Genomic DNA, 7,058 nt, shown 5'->3' on the forward strand with positions numbered 1-7,058 from the left:
CCGCGCCGCCGCCCCACCCCCGCGCCGCCGCCGCACCTTGCCCACGCCGCCGCCCTACGCCGACACCGCCGGAGCCCCGCTCACCGGAGACCTCGCCAAGGTTGCCCCGCGCTACATCTATTCTTTTTTCTCGGATCGTTTTCTTCTAGTCGTTCCGATTCTTTTCTTCTCTAAACCGTTCCGGTTTTCTAGATCGGTTTTTCGTTCGGTTTTCTTCTCCGAAACCCTAGATCGGATTTGTTTTCTTTTCCGATTTAGTTGCCTTGGGCCGTTCGCCGGACCGTTCGTCCTAACGAACGTGATCACCGGATTCTTCTAGGTTAATGAACGTCCGTTCGTTTAACCGTTCGTCGTTCTCTTTTCTCGTCGGATTTATTCCGCGATTCTTCCGATCGTGATTTCAGATCCGATCTTCTTTCTAGTCTATCTTCTTGCCCGTTTATCGGAATCAGGTGATTCAAGCGCCTGGAGTTTCGCCTCGAAACCGCAGTTCCGTCTAATCAACTTGAACAAGCTTTTGCTACAGTAAAATTTTGACCTAGTTTCAACTTGCTAGAACCGAGTTGTTTTTCTTCCGCCGTTTGTTTTTCGTTCTTTCTTTTGCAACCAGGGTTCTTAAGTTGAACTCTCTGGTTAGATCTTTTATTCGAGATTTCCCTGTGCATTAGATGAGTACTTATTGTATGCTTGTTGTTTGTCTGCGATAGATTACCCGGATTGCGCCGCTTGTTACTTCGAAACCCTAGGACTCGCGGATCATCAGCAAGGCAAGTAACACTTTGATCATACCTTTTCTACAACCCATGTTTTATTGCATTAGACCAAACCCTCAAACACTTGCATTGTTTAGGATCTAATTAAATTGTGGGATTGGGAAGTAGATGAGGTAGTACCTATTACCTGTTACTTATGAAACCTTTGGGAGTTACTCTACGTTTGCTTATTTTGCCATGCTATGCTAGTAGACGTGGATTGGGTGAGTGATATCCATGACAGATGTGAGATTGATAATTTTTAATGGTTTATCTAAGGTGGCAACTTAAACACACATCTGGGTGGATTGAGGCACCTGATGTCTATCAGGACTTGCCTGTTTTTTTTTCGGACCGCCACCCAGGCTCAAAGGGATCATAAGATCTTTCATGCTAGAAACTTTCGTGTGCAGCCACATGCTACTATGGGCTCTAGCATAGTTGACTAAGTTGTGCGAACTCTTACGGGGTGGACTAGCAGATGTAGGGGATGTAGGTGTACCGGTCTACCCCACATGTAAGGTGCTAGTGCTTCTGAAAGACTATGTCTCGGTCATCCGTTTTCTCAAACACCTTGTAGTGCGAGAAACCAAACGGAGGCGATCGAGTCATGTGGGAAAAGTGCGCAGCCTCTGCAGAGTAACAAACTAATCATGATTAGCCGTGTCCCCGGTTATGGACAACTTGAGTATCTAGTACTTGAATATCTTTGTGAATCTCAACATGTTACTTCTAATAAAAGCTATTGGGTTTTAATGAATACTTTTAATTGGGATTGAGGATGCTGTCAACCATTCTCAATGTTTCACAACCACCATGATAGTTAAATAAAATTATTCCTTTGATGTAGGGAAAAATTGGCTTTTCGCAAAACTGTAACCATAGAGCCTTACCACCAGCCAAATATGCATGTAGTATAGGCTTATTGTTCCATTACTCTCTATGTGTTACATTGCCAGCATATTCCATGTGCTGACCCGTTTTCGGGCTGCAACGTTAATGTTGCAGACTTTTCAGACGACGATTGAGGTGCGTTTAGGTCGTGGTTCTATACTCAGTGATGCCGATGGAGTTGATGGACTCGCTTATCTTCCAAGCCTTCCGCTGTTATCGTTATTAGATGGCCTTAAGCCATATTTATTGTAATAAGTTCTTTTTCAGCCATCGATGTAATAAGTGTGTGATTGCAACTCTGCTATAAAACCTCGATGTACTGTGTGGTGTCAGCATTACTGATCCAGGGATGACACCGTAGCACAGTAGACGTGATCCATTCGGGTCAGGTCGCTACAGAGATGGTATCAGAGCACACGCTGACTGTAGGACACGACCACTAAGTTAAAGCCATAGATCACTATTCTCTCCTCTCATTTTCTAACTCCTCATCTATTCTACTCTTTAGGATGAAGGACGCGAAGATTAAGTACGCTCAACCAGATGAAGGCACACCTTTTAGACTTCCTTCAAGCGAAATCCAGAAGTTACCAAGTACCTGAACATTGGACTACCAAGTTTCACCGGGACTTTCAACGCCACTCTGCCTGAAGAGGAGCGCTGGAAGATTCAAGCTCACGTTCCAGGAAGGACATTCGCCCCAATCACGAAGCCCATAGATAGTGTTTTCAGTGCACCAACTTGGAGTCTAGGAAAGAGCATGGCAGCTCATATCACCATGGGACGCATTGGAGAAGTTTATCAAGAAGACCTCAAGGACACCATCTACCAGATTTGCGGACGCCGAGATGAACAATGGGAGTTAGTCAGCCCCAAGAAGGATAGATCCATTGCAGCTTTTATCCAGGAGCTAAACCAGCACATTCGACGCCATGAGAACCAGATGTGCAATGATATGGTAGAGTTGAAGAATGCGAAGGCAAGGATCATCGAGCTAGAAGGAGAACTAAAGACTACACGCAAGGACTACATGGACGAGATCGTAGCTCTAGCCAGGCACAATTGCGATCTTAAGCAGGAGATCGAAGAACTCAAGAAGAAATTGGAGCTCAAGAATGAAGACAAGTACGTCGCATGTCCAGACGACTACATCATCCTCGACGACACCGATTCGGACCCAAGTGAACCCGACTTTGAAGACGAAGCTGGAGCAGACATCATGGAATCTTCCACCGATTCAAATTTCTAGATGACCCCCACATATTAGCAGTATTCCCCCATGTAAACATTATAGTACACGCACTTGCGATAGTTAGATCGATGTAAGCCTTGTTTGATTGAATGGAGTGATTTTGTGTGCATTTGCTCATGTGCATTTGGGTAGTGATTCCCCTTAGACCCCATTCTATTCTAAATTTCTCTTCTTTTCTAAACCCATCAGATGCCTCCGAGACGTGACCCCGAATTCGTTTTCCCGCCAGAGATCACCCAACTGATCCAGCAGCAGAACACCCTGATTCAAACATTGGTGCAGAACCAGGGCAACAACAACAACAACCCACCACCACCACCTGCGGACCATTTGACTCGTTTCCTTAGACTAAATCCGCCAGTGTACTCTAGTAGCACCGAGCCGATTGTAGCAGATGATTGGCTCCGCAAGATAGGAAGGGAGTTGACCACTGCAGGATGCACAGATGGAGAAAGAGTGAAGTTTGCAGCACATCAGCTAGAAGGACCCGCAGCCGCATGGTGGGAGAATTTCACAGCCACTTACCCAGTTGACACTGTCACATGGGATCAATTTCAGCAAGCTTTCCGCACTGCCCATGTTTCAGCAGGAGCTATGGCCATAAAGAAGCGTGAGTTTCGCAACTTACGCCAAGGAGGAAGGACTGTTGGCCAGTATGTGGAGGAGTTTAGTAAGCTAGCCCGTTATGCCCCAGATGACGTTGCTACAGATGCGGCTAAGCAGGAGAAGTTTCTGGAAGGACTGAATGATGAACTAAGCATGCAGTTGATGGTAGCAAATTTCAACAACTACCAGGAGTTGGTAGATCGTGCCATCATGATTGAAGGGAAGCAACAGCAGATTGAGAACCGTAAGAGGAAGTATGGACAAGGGAAGTATAACTCTGGAGCCCAGCAGAAGCCCCGTTTTACCCCTAAACCGGGATTTAAGTTTCAGCACACCCATGGAGGAGGTAGCTCGCACAACCATAATGGCCACAAGAATGGTAATGGGAATGGAGGAAGCAATGGCCAGAACCGAACAACCCCATCAACCCCAACCAAGAGAGACCTGAGTCAAGTCACCTGTTTCAAGTGTTCGAAGACCGGACATTATGCAAATGACTGTCCCGAAGGCCAGAATGGAAATGGCAATGGAAGCTCTGGGAAGAAGCCGAACCCTTTCAATAGGGGACAGGTGAACCACGTTAATGTGGAGGAGATTGAAGATCAGCCCGATGCAGTAATCGGTAAGTTTTTGGTTAAGTCATTTACTGCACTCGTTCTTTTTGATACTGGTGCATCGCATTCATACATATCAAGGGGATTTGTGGAAAAGTATAGCCTGCCCACTAGGATTCTTAAAACACCTATGCTAGTAAGCTCGCCAGGAGCAGAATACATGGCCAGACAAGGATGTTTTCAAATACCATTGAGTATAGGAAGGCATGTATTCCCAACGGATTTAATTATTCTGGAATCCCAAGGTCTGGATGTGATTCTTGGTATGGATTGGCTGTCGATGTATGGAGGAAACATCGATTGCGCCAGTAAGACAATTTTGCTTACCACACCAGAAGGAAGAAGGATCAAGTATGTATCCCGGCATGTGCCAAACAGGACACAAGTGAATTGCTTATCAGGAGTTGTGCAGGAGGAAGTACCAGTGGTAAAGGATTTTCCTGATGTATTTCCTGAGGAATTACCAGGCATGCCACCGGATAGAGACATTGAGTTTTTGATTGAACTATTGCCAGGTACAGGCCCAATATCGAAGCGACCGTACCGGATGCCAGCAAAGGATTTGGTGGAAATTAAGAATCAGATTAAGGAGTTATTGGATAAAGGTTATATACGCCCAAGCTCTTCACCTTGGGGATCACCCGTTTTGTTAGTGGAGAAGAAGGATGGATCTTTGAGAATGGTTGTTGATTATCGTGAATTGAATGCGGTAACAATCAAGAACAAGTACCCACTACCAATGATAAATGATCTGTTTGATCGTTTGCAAGGAGCCAAAATGTTTTCCAAGATCGACTTGCGATCAGGGTACCATCAGTTGAAGATTCGGGAGCAAGACATACCCAAGACTGCATTTACCACGAGATATGGACTATACGAGTATACCGTTATGTCATTTGGATTGACTAACGCACCAGCTTATTTTATGAACCTGATGAACAAAGTGTTTATGGAGTATTTGGATAAGTTCGTCGTAGTGTTCATTGATGACATCCTAGTTTATTCAAAGAATGAAGAGGAGCATAAGGAACATTTGCGATTGGTTTTGGAGAAGCTAAGAGAACATCAGTTATACGCCAAGTTCAGCAAATGTGAGTTTTGGTTAAAGGAAGTTGGATTTCTTGGACATGTTATATCCGGAGAAGGAATAGCAGTTGACCCCACAAAGGTTGAGACCGTAACTAATTGGGAAGCACCAACGACAGTTGGAGAGATTCGGAGTTTTCTTGGACTCGCAGGATACTACCGAAGATTCATTGAGAATTTCTCAAGGATTGCTAAGCCTATGACTGAATTGTTGAAGAAGGATAACAAATTCATATGGACTAAGGACTGTGAGGCAAGTTTTCAGGAGTTGAAGAAAAGATTGGTTACCTCACCAGTTTTGATATTGCCAGATCAGACTAAGAATTACGAGGTGTATTGCGACGCTTCACGTCGAGGACTTGGAGCAGTGCTTATGCAGGAAGGAAGAGTTGTTTCGTATGCTTCACGACAACTTAAGCCCCATGAGTTGAATTATGCCACTCATGATTTTGAGTTAGCAGCCGTTGTGCATGCCCTGAAGACGTGGAGACATTTTCTCATTGGAAACCATTGTGAAGTATATACGGATCACAAGAGTTTGAAGTACATCTTCACACAGAAGGAATTGAATCTCAGACAAAGGAGATGGTTAGAACTTATCAAGGATTATGATATGGGATTGCATTATCACCCCGGAAAGGCTAATGTCGTAGCAGACGCATTGAGCCGTAAGAGCCACGTCAATACCCTAATGATGGGAGGAATACCCAATGAGTTAGCCGAGGACCTTCGAGAGCTATGTTTGGAAATAGTTCCGAGAGGCTATGTAGCAACATTGGAGATTCAGTCGACACTGATGGACAAAATCAGAGAAGCCCAAAAGGCAGATAAGGAAGTTGCCTCTATAAAGGAGAAAATGGGCAAAGGAAAGGCTAAAGGATTTCGTGAGGATGAACACGATACCCTATGGTTTAAAGACTGTGTTTATGTGCCCAATAACCCAGAAATCAGGAAGTTGATTTTACAAGAAGCCCATGATTCACCCTATTCGATTCACCCAGGAAATACCAAGATGTATTTGGATTTGAAGAACATTTTCTGGTGGACCGGAATGAAGAAGGATATTGCGGAGTATGTAGCTATTTGTGATGTATGTCAGAGGGTAAAGGCAGAACATCAGAAGCCAGCAGGATTGTTACAACCGTTGCCGATACCCGAATGGAAGTGGGATAAACTAGGCATGGATTTCATCACAGGTTTGCCAAGGACCTGTTCAGGACATGACTCGATTTGGGTTATAGTCGACCGTTTAACCAAGGTAGCTCATTTCATTCCAGTCAAGACTACCTATAGCAGTGCTAAGTTGGCAAAGATATACATGACCAGAATTGTGTGTTTACACGGAGTTCCGAGGAGCATCGTATTAGATAGAGGAACCCAGTTTACCTCGAAATTTTGGAACCAGTTGCACGAGACATTGGGAACTAGATTGGAATTCAGTACAGCTTTCCACCCACAGACCGATGGACAGACTGAAAGAGTCAATCAGATTTTGGAAGATATGCTGAGAGCTTGTGCACTAGATTATGGATCAAGCTGGGACGAAAACTTGCCGTATGCGGAGTTTTCTTATAACAATAGTTACCAAACCAGTTTGAAGATGGCCCCTTTCGAAGCTTTATACGGAAGGAGGTGCAGGACACCGTTATCATGGAACGAAGTTGGAGACCGTCAATTCTTTGGACCAGATTTGATTAAGGAGTCTGAACAGAAGGTTAAGTTGATTCGAGACAGGCTCAAGGTAGCCCAGTCCAGACAGAAGAGCTATGCCGATTCAAAGCGCAAAGCGATTGAGTATGAAGTTGGAGACAGAGTATATCTCAGAGTATCCCCGCTTCGAGGAGTTAAGCGTTT

Source organism: Triticum aestivum, chromosome 4B (genome assembly GCF_018294505.1).
Source record: "Triticum aestivum cultivar Chinese Spring chromosome 4B, IWGSC CS RefSeq v2.1, whole genome shotgun sequence".
NCBI lineage: Eukaryota > Viridiplantae > Streptophyta > Magnoliopsida > Poales > Poaceae > Triticum > Triticum aestivum.